At 45.7% G+C, this 19110-nt stretch overlaps 1 long non-coding RNA gene across 1 annotated transcript; it reads left to right on the forward strand.

Annotated features, from left to right (window-relative positions):
• Positions 1–1395: 1395 nt before the first annotated feature.
• On the forward strand, positions 1396–17306 carry LOC129491513 (uncharacterized). Its single transcript, XR_008660568.1, has 3 exons — positions 1396–1795; positions 10894–11024; positions 16882–17306. It is a non-coding gene; the product is annotated as an uncharacterized lncRNA (long non-coding RNA).
• The last annotated feature ends 1804 nt before the right edge of the window (positions 17307–19110 follow it).

Below are 19110 nucleotides of genomic sequence, written 5' to 3' on the forward strand. Positions count from 1 at the left end.
CTTATCTCCCCCGCAAAGGCAACCACCATGAGGGCACAGGCTTTGCCTGTGCGTTTGCTGCTGTAGCCTCCATGCCCAGTCTGTGCCTGGCAGGTAACGGGCTCTCAATAGATATTTCTTGAATGCATGAATGAATGAATAAAGCAAGGTCCTGAAAATGGACCCCAAAGAGAAACTAGTCCTTCCTCTCGATTCTGCAGAGGGATCCAGAAGACCTGCCCGAAGTCAGGCCCGAGTTGCTGGTAGCAATACCTGAAATGAGTCAAGTGGCCCTTCTCGCAGAGAGAGGTCCACACCTGAGCAGCTGGGGAAGGACTGCACTTTACAAACTTACCCCAGCAGCTCTTGGAACAGGACCAAGCTCCCTGCTGTCTTTTAGGATTTCTTCAGGGAGAAAAAGAATTTTCCTGGCCATCGGGCCAGAATATAAAAACAAGGCTACATAAAACAGGCCTAAGAGGGAAAGAGCAGGCCAAAAACAATACGCTTCTCTCTCCCCTTGTTTTTTCAGGACCTCAACTTCTTTTCCCAGTGAGGAGGAGGAGGAGGAGAGGGGAGAAAGCCCAGTGACCCTGTGCCTCCTCGCCAGGACAGAGGCCTTTGCAGGCAGGGAGTCAAAGAAAACTTTTCCGAGACTGATTACCAAGAGGGTAACTAGGTACACAGAGCACATGTGAACAGGCTCCTCGTTTCCAATTCAGGACTGTCAGATGGTGATTAATGACTAACAGCCACAGAGCAGCCTTGATTGCCAACTGCTGTATTGTTAATCCTGACATTTAATGAGGCCGGACACAACTCCAGCACAATTCCACACCATCATCTGCAAATAGCACTCGACGGACTTAATTGGTTAAGTATTTTTGTGGGGGGGGCAGGGGGGGTGGAGAAAGAGAGAGAATAGAGAGATATAAAGAGCAAAAGAAAGGGGCAAGGTCTGTGTAAGTAATTGTGCCCTTTGTGGGCATCTATATTTTAATGCATGTAACTGTGTTATCGCATGAGTCATCTGCGATATAACCTTGGTCCCCAACAGAAACGTCCCTAATAGGGTGAAACATCCCACCACCACCCTCCCCACCCCACTCCATCTGACCCCTACCGCGGTGTCCTTCCCACCACCGTCACCGCCGCTGTCTCTGAGGGGCAGCTGGAAACTGGCATGTTTGTGAAGTTAAAACACATGAAAGGAAGTTGAAAGAAGAAGTTGTCTCGAAGTGGGCCAGCATCCAGGGCTCCTGAGAAGCCACTTTTTCACTGGACTCTGATCAATGGGGCCTTGGCCAGCCTGACTGGGTGGTTCCTCCTCTGCCAAGAGAGAAGTATGTTTCCCCCATTCCGGAACTCAACGCTTTCTTAGGAGATGAACAGAATTCACCTTATTGTTCTAAAAACAGAGTCCCAGGAAATAGGGACAGAGAGACTGGCCCAGCAGGGGCTCTCTGGGCCAACTGAGCAAGGTTACAGGGCCCAGGAAAGGAGCTGTTGGCTGCACAAGGGCAGATGGAGTCAAGGAATCAGTGTACGTGGGATCCTGGCTGTCCCCACAGTGTCGTGGCTGAAACTTACAAGAACAGAAGCAAGTGAAGAACAGGTAGCCGGCCGCCTAACGAAGGGACTCAAAGCAGCATAGACATGGGATGCTGAGAGGCCAAATGAGGAGAGCAGACAGTGAGTGCTGCAAGTGCTCGGAGGGGTCAACGGGGACCCAAGTGTCCAGAAAAGGCAGGGACCACGCAAAGGGGTCCGAAAAATGGGACCCTCAGTGGAAAGCACTGAGAAGACCATTATTCAGGTGAGGTTTGGGATAAATTCATTCCCACGAACTCCCCTTTGAAACGCTCATTCCTCTAAGCATGGCTTTCAAACCAGTAGTGTCACCATCACCTGGAAGCCCTTTATTTTATTTTATTCTATGTTTTGAGACAGAGTTTTGCTCTTGTCGCCCAAGCTGGAGTGCAACGGCACAATGTCAGCTCACTGCAACCTCTGCCTGCCGGGTTCAAGTGATCATCCTGCCTAGCCTCTTGAGTAGCTGGGATTACAGACATGCACCACCACCCCCAGATAATTTTTTTTGTATTTTAGTAGAGACAGGGTATCACCGTGTTGCCCAGGCTAGTCTGGAACTCCTGACCTCAGGTGATCCGCCCGCCTTGGCCTTCCAAAGAGCTGGGATTACAGGCGTGAGCCACCGTGCCCAGCCTGGAAGCCCTTTAGAAATGCAGACTCAGTAGAACTGTGGTCACTAGAGGGGTGGGGAGGACAGGGGTTGGGGAGGGAGAGGTTGGCTAACAGATACAAAGTTACAGCTACATAGGAAATAGCAGGAATAAATCCTAGTGTTCTATAGCAGTGTAGGGTGATGACCATTAACAAGAATGTATTGTATATTTTCAAATAGCTACAAGAGAGGATTTGGAATGTTCCCAACACAAAGACATGATAAATGTTTGAGGTGATGGATATGCAGATTACCCTGATTTGATCATGACACATTGTATATAGGTATCAAAATACCACACGGGCCCCATAAATATGTACAATTATTAGGTGTCAATTAAAAAATAAAACTTTTTTTTTGAGAAAGAGTCTCGCTTTGTCACCCAGGCTAGAGTGCAGTGGCCCAGGCTCATTGCAGCCTCCACTTCCTGGGTTCAAGCTATTCTTGTGCTTCAGCCTCCCAAGTAGCTGGGACTACAGGCATGCACCACCGCACCCAGCTAATTTTTGTATTTCTCGTAGAGACGGAGTTTCACCACGTTGGCCAGGCTGGTCTCAAACTCCCGGCTTCAAGTATCTGCCCACCTCAGCCTCCCAAAGTTCTGGGATTACAGGCGTGAGCCACAGCACCCAGCCAAAAAATAAAACTTGTTAAAAGGGAATGTAGACTCACAGGCCCCATCCCAATCCATGACTCTAAATCTGCATTTTGACAAAATCCCCTGAGTCAAGTTCAAGTATGAGGAGTGCTGCTCTAAATGCCATGGTCAAGAAGCCGCACACAAAAGCCAGGCCTGACCCAATTACCTGGTGTCTGGTAGTCCCAACATGTGTCCACTTTGCTACTACAAGAAACACAGCCAGGTGTGATGGTTCACGCCTGTAATCCCAGTGCTTTGGAAGGCCTGAGGCGGAAGGATTGCTTGAGGCCAGGAGATCAAGGCCAGTGTAGACAACATCCCAAGACCCGATTGCTATTAAAAAAAAAAAAATTGCCAGGTGCAGTGACGCATGCCTGAAGTCCCAGCTACTCCGGAGCCTGAGGTGGGATGATTGCTTGAACCCAGGAGGTTGAGGCTGCAGTGAGCTGTGATTGTACCACTGCACTCCAGCCTGGGAGACAGAGTGAGACCCTGTCTCAAAAAAAAAGAATAGAGTACGTTTTTTATGTGTATATATAAAAAACACTGTATATGTAATATCCTGCTTTTTTTGCTAACCATTATGTTTTAAGCTTTTTTTTCCATACAGCCTCAGCATTTTGATGACTGCATGATATTCTTAGGCTATTTCTAATTTTTCTCTATTTTAAATATATATTATGATTTTTTAAAGAAATCATTGTGGCCGGGTGCAGTGGCTCACACCTGTAATCCCCAACACTTTGGGAGGCTGAGGTGGAAGGATCACCTGAGGTCGGGAGTTCGAGACCGGTCTGACCAACATGGAGAAACCCCATCTCTACTAAAAATACAAAAAAATAGCCGGGTGTGGTGGCACATGCCTATAATCCCAGCTATTCGGGAGGCTGAGGCAAGAGAATCCCTTGAACCCGGGAGGTGGAGTTTGCGGTGAACGGAGATCATGCCATTGCATTCCAGCCTGGGCAACAAGAGCAAAACTCCATTTAAAAAAAAAAAAAAAAATATATATATATATATATATATATATATATATATATATATATATATAGTGTAGAGCCCAGGAGCGGTGGCTCACGCCTGTAATCCCAGCACTTTGGGAGGGCGAGGCAGGAGAATCGCTGAAGGTCAGGAGTTCAACACCAGCCTAGCCAACATGGTGAAACCTCGTCTCTACTAAAAGTACAAAAAGTTAGCCTGGCGTGGTGGCAAGCACCTGTAATCCCAGCTACTCAGGAGGCTGAGGCAGGAGAATCACTTAAACCCAGGAGGCGGAAGTTGCAGTGAGCCGAGACTGCGCCACTGCACTCCAGCCTGGGTGATGGAGCAAGACTCCATCTCAAAAAAAAAAAAAAAAAATTGTGTATGAGTTTGCTAATTAGTTGGATCTAGAAGTCCTATCTCTAAAAAGCTAAAATAAAATAATAAATGCTCCTGGGTCTCCTTTCCTCCCAGGAGACCAGGGTTCCCCATACCTTCCCTGACTCAATTCCCTGCATGGCCCCGAACCAGGGCTGGGACGCCTTGGGGCATGGGGTGTGGCAGGACAGCAGGACATTATTGGGCCTGAGCACTTGGGCATGGGCCTGGCCGCAGCTGAAAGGTCCTGGGTGGCTCTACAACGCTTCGCCGCCTGTGCGCTGGAGGGCTCGGGTCACAGGAAGGGGCAAACACCTTGCTCCTGGGGTGTCCCATGTGCAGGTCTTTGTTCCCAGCCAGTGGCTGGTGGCTGGAACGTCAGCGCCCCACGCTGAGGAATTCCGTTCGTGACTGAGGCCTCGTGTAATGACTGCTGGCCGCCTTCATTCCAGCAGGCATTCCTTGCCTGCCTGATTCCCCAGCTCCAGACACCCTAACTGTGGCAGGGGCAGCCTCAGAAAGTGATAATTAAAAGCTAATATTTCCCCTTGTGACTCTGGGCCTCGGGATGTCCTTACAGTGACCCCACCTCCCAAATCCTCATCCTGAACCATCACCTCGTCCCCACCTGGGCTCCCCTGGGCTTCATTAAATGCTCCTGTGGCCTCAATCCAACCGCCCTCCCCATTCTGAAAGTGTAGGAAAGAATGTGGAATAGAACCAAGGGCCCTGGGTTCCCATTCCAGCTCCTCTGCTTCTGTGTGACCATGACAAAGCACTTCCCATATCCATGCCTTGGTTTCCTCCGTATAGAATCAAGGGATTGGATAAAATGGATGATCTCTGAGGTCCTTTGCAGCCGTGACTCTCTGTGACTTTATTTCAGAGAATTATCATTGGGCCTAAATGAAATGAGATCATGGATGTTATAAAATATTGAAAACGTTTAAAACTACACACATGTATGACACACATAGGAATAAGGAGTCTCCTTTTCTTTTTCAGTTTTATTTATTTTTTTGAGACAGAGTCGTGCTCTGTCACCCAGGCTGGAGTGCAGTGGTGCAATCACCGCTCACTGCAGCCTCGACCTCCTGGGCTCAAGAGATCCTCCCACTTCAGCCTCCCAAGTAGCTGAGACTACAGGCATGTGCTACCACACCTGGCTAACTTTTTGGATTTTTTTGTAGAAACTGGGTTTTCCCATGTTGCCCAGGCTGGTCTCAAACTCCTGGCCTCAAGCAGTCCTCCTGCCTTGGCCTCCCAAAGTGCTCGGATGACAGGCATGAGCCACCGCACCTGGCCAAGAATCTTCTTTTCTCTAATCCCCCAACAGTCCCCTTCTAGTGTTGTTTTGTTTCATGGTCTATTTTCCCTGCCAGATTGGGAGCAACATGAGGGCAAAATGGAGGTTTTTTTTTTTTTTTTTTTTTTTTTTTGAGACGGCATCTCGCTGTCACCCAGGCTGAAGATCTTGGCTCTCTGCAACCTCCGCCTCCAGGGTTCAAGTGATTCTCCTGCCTCAGCCTCTTGAGTAGCTGGGATTACAGGTGTGCACCACCATGCCCAGCTAATTTTTGTATTTTTAGTAGAGACAGGGTTTCAATATGTTGGCCAGGCTGGTCTCAAACTCCTGACCTCAGGTGATCTGCCTGCCTTGGCCTCCCAAAGTGCTGGGATTATAGGCATGAGCCACGGCGCCCAGCCTCTATTTTTTAAATCCCCTCTCAATAACTAACACCCACAAAGCTGCTCAGTAATGTTGACTTGGGGACAGACTGATAACCCCCCTGGCTGCTCATTCATTTAAATGGACTTGTAAGAAGCTTAACAGAAAAGTAGTTACCTTTGCTTCTTAGGAGGGGAAGGGAAAGAACCTCTTTTAAATATATCTTACTTTTTTCAAGGAAAAAAAGTAGTTTGGCCCCTCAAAATTAGTCGGATTTGGAAATTCAAATGAAATTTTTAATACTGCCTTGCAAATAAACACATATCAACATGCCCAAGGCTTAATTCCATTCCCCAGGCTCTTCTTAAGTATACTGTGTGCTGAATGCCAAGCCTCCACTCAATAGTAAGAGAACACAGAAGAGATACTATAAAGTACTAAAATTTTTAAAGCAAACATAGCAGGACTTAGATATCAAAATAAATATCATCCCATTCAAAATGCCCCTTTGGAAGGATATACACTCATTCTAATATGTTGTCTTGCTCAAAACTCTTTGGAATGTTTTGAAAGCTATCTTTAAACCATCAGATTTTTAATTGACAATTACAAATCTTTATGTGGTGATTAGCAGGGGAAATGTCTCTCCTGAAGCCAGCCCTGGTGAATAAGCTGGATGATCAGGCTTATTCAGTCAGGTCAAAAATCTAAATAATGTGTGTCTTATAATGAAGTTCTTAACGAGCACATGAGAATCGTGTGTAGCCTTCCAACATGAATATGCTGAAGGTCTTCTTTCTCTGAGTTGCATAGGTTCAGCTGTGTCTGTAAAAATCAGTCTCTTGACAGATCTTCTTCTACCCTGGTCCCACTCTCCACCTCCCAACCCCTATCATCTATTCTCAACACTATAGCCAAAAGATCTTTTAGAAACAGAAGTTGCTCATTGGTTTGAAAGCCCATGAGAGTTCCCATCTCATTTGGAGGAGTGGCCAAAGTCCACGGGGTGGCTTCTAAGACCTAGCCCCCTGCGCCCTCTCCAATCTCCTCCCACCACACCGTCTCCTGCAGCAGCTTTGGCTTCAGCCGCATGGCCTCCCTGCCATTCCTCAAACACACTAGGATGCTCCTGTTTAGGGCCATTCTCTAGCTGTCCTCCGTTTGGAAACTTCTCTTCCAGAAATCTTCTTGGCCAGCCCCATCATTTCCTTTATGTTTTTGGTAAATTATCACCTTCTCAATGAGACATACTCTGACTTTCTATTTAATACCTCTGTTAATAGTGCCTTCTTTTTCATAATGTCTTCTGCTTGATACTTTCCATTTAATAACTTCCATTTAATAACACACAGACACGCATGGACACACTCACTCCTTAGCCCCAGGACCCTGGCCTTCTTTTCATTTCCTCCCTGGTGCTTATCACCTTCTACCATAATATCTAATTTATCTATTATTATGTATAGTATATCTTTTTGTCTGTATGCTCCTGTGAGAACTAAGCTCAGGAAGGCCAGTATCTTTGTCTGTTTAATCGAATCTCAAAAGCCTAGAACAGGCGCATAGCTGGTACTCAATAAAAACATGTTGAGTTGAGTTGGATTGGATTGCGTTGAGTCGAATTGGCTTGACTTGCACTGCATTGTGTTGAATAAGTCCCAACTTATATAAAGTATACTCCCTGCCTTCCAGTTGCTTGTATATCTGATTGAGAGAACTAGTGACATACACATGAAAGTGACTGAGCAGTACACAGCAGTCCAGGACTAAGTGGAACTTGCAGTGATGCTGCAGGAATCCTGGACGGATGAGTGCCGGCTGAAGGAGGAGAAAGAACCTGAGCTGAGCCTCCCATCTAGTCAAGCAAACCCTCTCCTTGTCCCCAGCATAGGCCCTGTTGTTCCAGCCTCTACTCATCTGCTCACGCCGGCCCTCTGCCTGAAGTCCCCCACCTTTCCTGCCCGCTTACCTAAATGCTATCCACCCAAGTCTCTTTCCTCCTCACCACTTTCTCTGATTACTCCAGCCTTCCTCTGAGCCCCTGTAGCGCCTATATTTTGTTTCAGATCATTTAGCCTTTACATAGAACTGTTCTGTGTGTGCGCATGTCATTTCCTCAGCTAAGAACTATATCTTTTACTTCTCTCTTCTAAACAGGGCCAAGGGCTGGGCACAGTGGCTCATGCCTATAATCCCTGCACTTTGGGAGGCCAAGGCAGGCAGATCACCTGAGGTCAGGAGTTCGAGACCAGTCTGGCCAACATGGTGAAACCCCCTCTCTACTAATAATACAAAAAAATTAACCAGGTGTAGTGGTGTATGCCTGTAGTCCCAGCTACTGAGGAGGCAGAGGCAGGAGAATCACTTGAACCTGGGAGACAGAGGTTGCAGTAAGCTGAGATTACACCACTGCAATCCAGCCTGGGTGACAGAACGAGACTCCATCTCAAAAAATAAATAAATAAATAAATAGTGCAGAGAAAAGAGGAAGGTGGCTTTCCAGGAGGTAAATCTCAAAAACAAAGATACCATGGTGTGAAGTGCCATGATGAGTTTACAAATATGACACCACTACTTCTCAGCCCAAGCTGAGGCTTGTGTCACCTAAAGAGCTTTTCCCAAATATCTCTGACTGGGCACAGTGGCTTAACCCTGTAATCCCAGTACTTTGAGAGGCCGAGGCGGTAGATCGCTTGAGCCCAGGAATTCAAGACCAGCCTGGGCAACATGGCGAAATCCTACCTCTACTAAAAATACAAAAATTAGCCAGGCATGGTGGCACATGCCTGTAGTCCCAGCTACTCAGGAGGTTAAGGTGCGGGGATCAATTGAGCCTGGGAGGTAGAGGCTGTAGTGAGCTGTGATTGCCCCACTGCACTCCAGCCTGGGTAACAAAGCAAGACCCTGTCTCAAAAAAAAATCCCTGGCCGGGCACAATGGCTCATGATTGCAATCCCAGCACTTGGGAGGCAGAGGGAGGATCACTTGAGACCAGGAGTTCAAGACCAGCCTGGGCAACAAAGCAAGACCCTATCTCTACAAAAAAAATTACAAATTAGCCAAGTGTGGTGGTGCATGTCTGTAGTCCCGGCTACTCAAGAGGCTGAGGTGGGAGGACTGTTTGAGCCCAAGAATTCAAGGCTGCAGTGAGCTATAATGAGACCACTGCACTATAGCCTCAGCAACAGAATGAGACCCTGACTCAAAAAAAAAAAAAAAATCTCCTTGTGGGGGACTTACCCCAGACCAATGTTATCAGAATATCTGGGAATGTGGCCCAGGCATCACCAAGTGATTCTAATTAAGAACAACCATTATATTAGAGAAAACATAAGGAGGCCAGGCGTGGTGGCTCATGCCTGTAATCCCAGCACTTTGGGAGGCCCAGGCGGGTGGATCACTTGAGGCCAGGAGTTCAAGACCAACATGGGTAACATACCAAAACCCCGTCTCTACTAAAAAATACAAAAATTAGCCAGGCATGGTGGCCCACAGCTGTAGTCCCAGCTACACAGGAGGCTGAGGGACAAGAATCACTTGAACCTGGGAGGCAAGGGTTGCAGTGAGCTGAGATTGTGCCAATGCACTCCAGCATGGGTGGCAGAGCAAGACCCCCAGACTGGGTGACAGAGCAAGACTCCGTCTCAAAAAAAACAAAAGAATAAAGGGGTATATGAGAAATTGGGAAGCCGGCCTAAAATGCTGTATTTGTGACCATCCCTCCTTTCCATTTTGTTCCTATGAGTTTGTCATGGGAATTTGTCTTTGTCAGGGTAGCCTGGACGGATCAACTGTGGACAGATGTGACCATCCTCTGCCTAATGCTATAATGAGTAGCAAGAGGTCAGAGAAGCTATGGAGAGAGCAGACGGCACCAACAAATGTGGCCAAAACCAGGGGTCATCTGCACCCACGGAATGCAGAAATGTTTGGGAAAACTAGAGGACTAGTTTAGACCCCTTGACAATTTTTGTTGCAATTTCTCCCCTTCCTTGGTTGTTAGCACTCAGGTTACTCTCTCAGGCCTGCCCAGCAGAAGAGCTAAGAAGTGTGTAAATTATCTTGACGTTACTCTTTCAGGAATTCCTGGCTAATTCCTTACACTCCTCCTCCCTCTACATCCTGGGAAACTGAGCAGAAGTTGAATCTTCTCTCTTAAACGTAACCTGGCTCACATGCACTGAAGAGCATGCAAGAAACTTGAGTGACAGAATTAGCTGGGCATGGTGGTGGGTGCCTGTAGTCCCAGCTACTCGGGAGGCTGAGGCAGGAGAATCACCGGAACCAGGGAGGCAGTGAGCCGAGATCGCGCTGCTGCACTCCAGCCTGGGCGACAGACCGAGACTCCATCTCAAAAAAAAAGAAACTTGAGTGACAGAAGTCTTCATCCTAGTCTGGTCTGTAGATGTCCTCTGCTCCATCTCTCTTCTCCTCCCTCCTTTATGAAGAAAACTTACAGAGATAGACCAAGAAACTAAGCAGCACTTCCCATTGGTTGATTTCAGAGGCACCTGTGCAGACCAGGCCTCTCCTCCCACCGCCCTGACTGCACTCTCACACATGAAATATCAACATCACTATTAAAATACAAACATCACTCTTCCCCCACTGCCACAGCTAGAGATGGGGCTGAAAAGCCAAGCCCCTCTGAGAAACGAAATGGGGCTTAAATTCAGAGTGAGATGGAAAAAACTGAGATGAAAACTTTTCCTGCCAGCAGGATCTGCTTATTTGGGAATGGTGGGAAGGGAAAGGAAGGGAGGGTGGGAAGGGCAGGGAAAAGGAACATAAAGGAAAATATGTTGGCACCTAGTGGCTGAAGGAGGGAGAGAAGGGTGTGCCAGGGAACAAGAGGGCGGGTGAGGAAAGACGAGGCCTGGGTGCTGATGACAGCCTTCCCTGACTCCACCAGCTTGCCAAGACCCAGCCCTAGATCCCAGAGGGGTCACAGCTGAGGTCCCCCCTCCGGAGGCCACTACCTTTCATTTTCTTGCTCCCCAGTCTCTGTGCCCGGAATCACTGTCTGCCAGGCTCTGGCCAACCTGTAGCCTCTCCGTGCTGAAAACGACCCGCTAAAAAAGCCAAGTGGGAAGGACCCAGCACACAGCCGTGAACCACATATACACCAAGAGGTAACTCTAAACTCCAGAGCTGGGCCCAGGAGGAGGGGAAGGGTGGAGGGGGGATGAGGTTTTTCCACTTCCATTCGCAACTGTCAGGCGGGTGATTAATGACCAACAGGTTTGGAATCGCCTCTATTGCCAGATCAGTATTGTTGCCCGTGACAGCTAATGAGGTTGGACAGGCTTCTCCACACTGAGCTTTACGGGCCCGCTCCCTCCCCTGCAGAGCTCACAAGCCCTGCCAGCTTTTGTGCACTGGAATGTTCAAGCCCCACCCCCCTTCATTCCTTCAACACCACCTCCCCCCAACTCCCTGAACCACCATCTCACCCCAGAATCTTGCCCATCCACCAAGGAAGCTGGGTAGTGAGGCTTCAAGCTCCAGCCTGCTCAGAGATACCCATCTGTTACACCCACACCCCCAAAAGCCCCTTTCCCATTCCCAGGGGAGCTTGAACAATGGGGCTGGAAGGAAGGAAAAAGAACCAAAGCGAACACTTCGGCCCTTGGGTTTAAGATGACAGAAGGATCTCTGAACACTTGCTTTGGACAGTCTGGCCAGCAAGTTTAACAAGGCCATTCCACAGCCAGCTGTAAAATTCAAGAAGTATTTTATACACTCACGGCTTCAATCTGGCAGATGTGCTAAGGGGGTGAGGATGGAGGAGCGAGAGAACTTGGGAAAGGTGATTTAATAACAGTTAATAATGATTTTTAACCAACCACCTTACACCTACATACACAAAGCCAGGTGTCAGTGCAGAAATCAACCTGGTCCTAGGTCTAAGGGTAAGGAAATACTGGCTTTGTTTTCTGCTCTCTTCCAAATAATATTTACCTTTGTGCTAGTTCACATCTTGATACGGTTAAGCACATGTTTGCCTGTGGTTTAATCTTTGAAGGAGTTGAAGCAACATAATAAGCAAACAGCATAAAAAGCCCAGAAAGACCCCCTCAGCTTAAAAATCTATTACTTTTCAGTGTGATATAAATGTATTTTGCTTCTGCTCAGAGCAATTTCCTAGTTTACTCTTATTAAACCAGAAGACGGCTTAGCAGAGTTCTTGATTTATGAAACACATACTAGATTCATTAAAACCTTAAAAGATTTAATACATTTTATCAGGACATTAAATCTGTGCAGGCTTTTTAAATCAAATACCTGCCATATTTCATCCCCCACACCCTGCACACTTACTTAAGAACACTAAAATGTGGACTGACAAATATTATGGGTGTTTCAGGCCTGATTTCTAAGTGGCAGTAAAGTCCTCCCTTCCAGGATTTATAGCCTGGCTTCTCCCCAAGTCTGATCTTCCAAAGAACAACTGACGCTCCTCTTTAGAATTTGGTTCGGTAGGATGAGCTGAGATCTACATTTCACACACATACGCACACACATTTCTTCCTCTCCCATTGCATAGCCAACGTTCCTATTCTCATGGGTTCTCTAGGACCCCACCCTTCAACACCACTCGCCCGTCTTCTATCTTCTTCCAGAACTCCTACTGGCCTCTGCTTCCATGCAGACACACTCCTAACATCTCCTTCTCTCCCTCCCTACTCCCCTGACTCTTAGCCCATACAGAACTTCACTCATGGAACACCTGCCATGCTTTGGGAAGCAAAGCAAAGCAAAGCCCTCTTATTCTTAATCCCCTCCTTTTTAAGTCTATCCACACCACAGCGGTTCTCAGCTGGGGGCAAATTTGTCTCATGCACACACAACTGGGGACATTTGGCAATGCCTGAAGACATATTTGGTTGTCACAACGAGGTGGGGGTGTTGCTACCAGCATCTAGGGATAGAGGCCAGAGAATCTGCTAAACATCCTACAATGCACAAGCCAGCCCCTCTACCCCACATCGTGGAAAAAAGAAAGAAAAAGAAAGAATGAAGGAAAAGAAGGAAGGGCCAGGCACGGTGGCTCACACCTGTGATCCCAGCACTTCAGAAGGCCAAGGCAGGAGGATTGCTCGAGGCCAGGAGTTTGAGACCTGCCCTGGATAACACAGTGAGACCTCATCTCTACAGAAATAAAGCCGGGCATGGTGGTGTGCACCTGTAATCCTAGCTACTCAGGAGGCCGAGACAGGATGATCACTTGAGCCCAGGAGTTCAAGGCTGCAGTGAGCTATGATTGTGCCACTGCACTCCAGCCTGAGTGAGAGAGTGAGACCCTGGATCTCAACTAAGTAAATAAAATAAAAGAGAGAGGGGGAAGGAAGAAAGCGAGGGAGGGAGGGAGCGAGAGAGAGGGAGGGAGGAAGGAAGGGAGGGAGGGAGGGAGCGAGGAAGGAAGGGAGGGAGGGAGGGAGCGAGGGAGGGAGGGAGGGAGGGAGCGAGGGAGGGAGGGAGGGAGCGAGGGAGGGAGGGAGACTGTGAGTGTCTAGAACCTTACCAGGAATAAGTGGTCTCCTCTACTCTCCTTCATTGCTTTCACACTTAGGATTGTGGCTCATAGATAATAGTTGTTTCAATAAATGTTTAAAGAGTCAAACTAAATCTCTGTCCTAACACACTGACATTTTCCAAAATCACAAATGTAAGGAAAAAAAATATTGGATTTACAATCAGTTGATCTGCCTGTGACCTTGAGGAATAGCTGAAGTCCTCTCTCCTGTGTGTCCTTATCTGTGAAGTGGAGTTGTGGTGCTATTACCCTCATGGACTATTATGAGCATTCAGTGAGCTGGAGTAACTGACAGCGCTTTTACGTTCTAAAAGGTCATGGGATGTTTATTATTTTTGTTGACAAACACTTATTGAGTGTTTATTGTATGCCAGGAATTATGTTAGACCCTCGGGGGGTGGGATGGGTGATGAACAGACAAACCTCCTGCCCTCGCAGATCTTAGTCTTGCAAGAAGCACAGACAAAAACTAGAATGTTTCAGTGTATTATAATGAGTGTCGTATGACAAGAATGCACAGGATATTGTGGACACAGAAAAGAAACACCTAGAAGGGTCTTGAAAGATGAATAAGGCCGGGCACAGTGGCCCACGTCTGTAATCCCAGCACTTTGGGAGGCCTAGGTGGCTGGATCACTTGAGGTCAGGAGTTTGATACCAGCCTGGCCAATATGGTGTAAACCCCGTCTCTACTAAAAATACAAAATTTAGGCAGGCATGGTGGCACATGCCTGTAATCCCAGCCACTCAGGGTGCTGAGGCAGGAAAATCACTTGAACCCAGGAGGCAGAGGTTGCAGTGAGCCGAGATCGCGTCACTACACTCCAGCCTGGCCTGGGCGACAGAGAAAAAAAAAAAAGAAAAAGAAAAAAAGAAAGACAGATGAATAAGAGCTGGTCTAGCAAAATAAAAAAAAACTGCAGAATAAGATCATAAAAGCTGCAGGCATAGGTAGGGGATCACATTATTAAAAATCTTATATGAAAAGTTAAGAGGATTTGAACTTTTTTCAGTAGGAAATCTATTATGGTGTTTTTAAGCAGAAAAGGTATCCATCAAAGAACACATGGGGGGTACACTGTGGACAACACACTGATTTAAGGGTAAATGGAAGGTGGGGTGAGGAGATGGCTAACATTAGATTATTACAATAATCCAGGTGATAAAGCCCTGAACTGTCCGGAGAGGAAAGCACAGGGTCAAGGAATAACTACGATGGATGGGGAAGATTAAAACAGTGGCTGAGTGTCTAGCCTGGATGGTTGAATGAATGGTTGTGTCTTTAGTGGGACGAGGATGTTTGAAGGGAACTATGAGTTCCGTTTTAGAGATGATCTGTTTCTCCCTGTCCAAAATCCAAAGAAATGGTCTTCTAGTGTGTAGCTTGTGGTTATCAATATGCATTTAGGAGCATCACCAGCGACCACATAATTAGAATATGGAGAACACAAGAGGCCTTCCAGAAAGACACGACAGAGAAAAGAAGAGCAGTAGGGGCTGGGCGTGGTGGCTCACCCCTGTAATCCCAGCACTTTGGGAGGTCGAGGCAGGTGGATCACTTGAGGTCAGGCATTCAAGACCAGCCTGGCCAACATGGCGAAATCTCGTCTCTACTAAAAATATAAAAATTAGCCAGTCATGGTGGCGGGCACCCTGTAATCCCAGCTACTCGGGAGACCAAGGCAGGAGAATCACTTGAACCCAGGAGGCAGAGGTTGCAGTGAGCCAAGATTGTACCATTGCACACCAGCCTGGGCGACAAGAGCGAAACTCCGTCACAAAAAAAAAAAAAAAAGAAAAGAAAAGAAAGAAGAGCAGTAGGTCAAGGACACAAGGACAGAGTTCTGAGGAATAGTTGAGGATGAGCTCAACTAGAGATTAAAAATAGGAACATTCAGACAAGTAGACGGAAACCCAAGAGGGAGTGAGTCATTCACAGAGGCCAAGGGAGAAAGAGTCTAAGAATTCAGGGGACAAACCAATAGCACCACGTGCATCAGAGAAAGCAACTGAAGGGTTAAGAACAAGGGAATGGAAAGTGAGGAAGTAACGACATCAAGTGTAGGCTACTTTTTCCAGAAACTTTGCTCAAAGGGAAGGAGACAAATCAGGTAAGAACTAGAGGCTTACATAGGATCAACGGAGAGGCTTAGAGGGAAGGGTGTGGAGAAATTGCACAAGATTATAGGCTGTGGCTAAAGAACTGGTAGAAAGAAGAGATAATTAAAGGCTCTCGGTCCCTGAGGAAAGAGGAGGGATGCGATTAAGAAACCAAGTGAAAAAAGACTGGCCTAGAATAAACATGGGTTACCTTATCCTCTGAGACTCACATCGCCGTATACAAGGTAACTCCTATGTACAGCAAAAAAGAAGTCTATCAATGACATAGAGAGATGTGTAGATAAATATATGCAGACAAAATTTCATACAGTCTTTAAAAAAAAAATGCCTGTTACTATAAGTTCAGAGTTGGAGGGTTAGAGATGTCAAAGGAAAGATCATCCCAAGCAAATCAGGCCAAGCCAAAATGCAACTGCCAGGCTTGTTGGAACACAATCTCAGGGTCACAGGCTACTCTTCTCATCACCCCTCAAATGCAGTAGGAACCTTAGCCAAGCCCCCTTTCTGAAGACTTCTTCTCCTTGGACTTCCCTACAAGTAAAATAAATGGGTTGGATTACAATCATAGGCAATAACCTATCTGTCCATCAACAGGTGAGTGGATAAACAAATTGTTGTATAGCTACCCGATGAAACACTACACAGCAATAAAAAGGAATGAACTCTTGAGAGACTCAACAGCATGGATGAATCTCAAAATAATTATTCTGGGTTTTCAAAAAAGCCAGACCCTCCCCCACAAAAAAGGGTACATACTATACAATTCCATGCATATAAAATTCTACAAAATACACACTAGAGTGGCAAAGGCAGATCAGTGGTCTTTTGAGAATCAAAAAGGGGGTGTCCCAAAGAGGGGTAACAGGGAGAGATTACAAAGAGGCATGGGGAAATTTGGGGCCATGATGCATGTGTTCATTATACTGATTGTGGTAATGGCTTCACAGGTATTTGCAAGTCAAAATGTAAATTGTAGACTTTATGAACAGTTTATTACATGTCAACTACATCTCAATAAAGCTGTAAAAATATGTAATCACAAAAGGACTTTTAGGTGCCTTCTAGCTGACTTTCAACTCAATTTTTTTCCTGATGGCTCTTTGATCCCTTTACCCAATTGCCTTGAAGAAACATCATTAGCCCCAAGCAAATATGCTTTTGTTCTTGGAAGGCACCAATCCTGGTTTTTGCAATTGAAAAAAAAAGAAAAGAGGAAAATTTTCTGAGCCCCCTTAATAACTAAGGATACACTTCACTCCTCTTCCCATAAGCTCACCAAAATCTTACTGGAATCAAATGTTCTAAAAGATTATTTCTATTCCCTGTTTTAGGGCCTAAAGTAAAAAAGATAAACTTTAAATCAAACAGAAACTTTTTCCAGCAACTTCCACTCTTGTGATACTGAACTGAACTGAAGCAGAAGATTTTGAGTTGCCTGAATCCTTTGGAGTTAACCTGGTTATTGACTTAAAAAGTCTAATTGTGAAATTGACTTAAAAATCCCTAATTGTGAAAGAAGGGGTCTCTTCTCTCTTTGGAATGGCACTCTCACTAACAATTTTCTTGATAAGAGGACCCAACAAACAGCAATAGAAATAGAAAACTATGGATTGCTAGGTGAGAGTATTTTTTAACCTGCTTCAACCTACAACTGCAAAATGAACTGGTCCGATTTAATCAGAAAAATTTCACAATTTCTGACCACTGATCTACATTACTGAAAGGTTACATGTGAAATAAATGTGGGGGGTGTGTGTGTGTTTATGTGTGAAATTGAATCATTTTCTAACTCATTCACTATAAAAAAGAAATAGACTTGGGATCATTTGAACTCTACCTTTGCAATTTATCATCTTTGTGATCTTAGACAATCTCTTAATTTCTCTAAGCTTCAACTTTCTCCTCTAAAATGGAGTTGAACTCAAAGGGCTGACCTAAAGATTACATAAACTGAGAAAAGGTAAGGTACTGGGGCTGATTACATAGACAGTATTCAATAAAGCTTTTGAAATCTGTATTGTAAATATCCATTGAGGTATAATTTCAGAAGCCTTTATCTCTTCTGCTGATAAGCCTTCATTTGGTTATTATTTGATACCATACAACTTAAAGTTTATCATTCTCTCACCCTGTGTCACATTAATAATCTGCAATGATAACCTACAAACATGCAAGAATACATTAAGAGAATTTGCTATTTAAAACAGCAACAGCTAACACTTGGTGAACACTTAAAATGTTCCAAATGTTGTATATGCTTTTCACAACAGTCCTATAAGTTTCATACCATTATTACTTTAATTTTATAGATGAAGAAACTGAGGCAGAGATAGATTATTTTTCCAATGTTACAGAACTAATAAGAGGCAGGCTCCAGGATTTAAACGAGGCAGGCTGACTGTGAAGTATCTGAGCTAAATCACTACTCTATACAGCAAGGTTTTTTTAAAAATAAAATTTTAGCCGGGAGCAGTGGCTCACGCCTGTAATCCCAGCACTTTGGGAGCCCAAGGCATGTGGATCACTTGAGGTCAGGAGTTCAATACCAGCCTGACCAACATGGTGAAACCCCATCTCTACTAAAAATACAAAAATTAGCCAGTCGTGGTGGCATGTGTCTGTAGCCCCAGCTACTCGGGAGGCTGGGGCAGAAGAATCGCTTGAACCCGGGAGGCAAAGGTTGCAGAGCCGAGATCACGCCACTGCAGTCCAGCCTGGGTGACAGAGCGAGACAGGAAGGAAGGAAGGAAGGAAGGAAGGAAGGAAGGAAGGAAGGAAGGAAGGAAGGAAGGAAGGAGAAAAAGAAATTGTAAACATTTTTGTTAAACAAATCATCACAAATGTATCTGCTGGGTAACATAAAAATCACAGGTCTCTTAAGAAAGAGATTTTCAGAAGTACTAGATCATCATGTACTAGTACATCATGAAGTCCACCCCCCTGCCTTTAGGCACGTCCACAACTAAATAACTCAGGTCTGGTAAAATGACTCCTAAGAACAAAATCCCAAAACTTCTACCCACAATTCACTCCAAAGTTTAATGTGAGGAAATTTTTGTGTTTTTATTATTTTTAATTGACACATAATAATAGTACATATTTATGGGAAGGGGAGGGGAGACGGGGGTTGCCAGAGGTTGGTTAAAGGAAATTCTTAAATTATAAGTAATTTAAATACTTGATGCTGCAGGCTAGTCCCCATTTCATGGGTTGATGAACCCTAATATTTCCATTTTTTTTACTCAATTATTAAATGAACAAATAAATAAACTATTAAATAAGCATGCCCAGCTGAAGTTATATCACTGAACATGGAGAGAAAAAACTCAAGTTCTGATAGGATTGATCAAGAGATTGGCCAGCTGTGTCTGTTTGGGGTGGGGGATGCAGGGACAGAGTAGGGAGATGAAAGGCCTTCATTTATGGAGATGAGCACAGAGCTCCCAGGCAGCACCGTGTAACCCTCGTATGGGCTTCACCATGTAATGCTGAAACATCCCAACACCCAGATCAAACCCAGGAAAGGCAAACGGGCCAATCCCAAGCAGGCATGCCTGGAA

Source organism: Symphalangus syndactylus, chromosome 10 (genome assembly GCF_028878055.3).
Source record: "Symphalangus syndactylus isolate Jambi chromosome 10, NHGRI_mSymSyn1-v2.1_pri, whole genome shotgun sequence".
Classification (NCBI taxonomy): domain Eukaryota; kingdom Metazoa; phylum Chordata; class Mammalia; order Primates; family Hylobatidae; genus Symphalangus; species Symphalangus syndactylus.